An 860-nucleotide genomic window follows, 5' to 3' on the forward strand; every position below is an offset into this window, starting at 1 on the left:
TTTGCACTAAAATCATATTAAGGTCTCTAATGAGCTTAGTGCACAAGCACTATCACTTTAAGTACTATTATTGTCTAATATTGCAATGGCTATATATTTCCATGGCTCTTTTCTTGGGGTGTTGCATTTTTGTTGCAATTGAATTTGCTTTACTAATTCCCTATTTATTCATTGTATTTAAAAACTGGTTTACTCGGTCGCAGACTGGTTGTTTAAAAAAAACCAAAAGAAAACCCTTTTAGTGTATTTTTTTATGATACTACATGTTGGAGCAAAACAGATCAGTGAGGAAAAAAGCTCATAACTTCCAATTTTGTGATAAGCAGGTTAATACGTGGCTACTAGCTTGACAAGAAGAAACTACACCTTTTAAAATCAAAACTGTCAACTACTGTTTTATTTATTCTTTGCCAGTCTGTTTTTAGTAGGCTTAAAGATCCAGTATGAAATGTATTTGTGTGTGATTGTATGCTATTTATTAAATTTTAAATACTTTGTTGAATGTCATTTTAAAGCATGTTTAAAGTCTTGTGCATTTCTGTCGTGTTATGCTGTCGGGCAGAACTGACTAAAATTTTAATATGTATCAAAATTAAATTGAATTTTTGTTATGTTTTTGAGGTACTTTTAAAGATAAATCTAAGGTCTGTCTGGCTTTTTTATTTTTTTTTAAATTTTCATCTCTGAGTACAAATCACATTCAGAAGAAACAAACAATTGAATAGGTTCCAAAGTGTATGTATCTTCTCCCTCTTCTCTTCATTCACAGACACTGGGATGAGAAAAATAAACTATTTTACCATCTGGTTAATTTTTTCATGCAGGTTAGCAGGTAAATTCTGAGTTCAGGATGCAATTAC

This window comes from Corvus brachyrhynchos, unplaced genomic scaffold (assembly GCF_000691975.1).
Source record: "Corvus brachyrhynchos isolate BGI_N302 unplaced genomic scaffold, ASM69197v1 scaffold302, whole genome shotgun sequence".
NCBI classification, from domain to species: Eukaryota; Metazoa; Chordata; class Aves; order Passeriformes; family Corvidae; genus Corvus; species Corvus brachyrhynchos.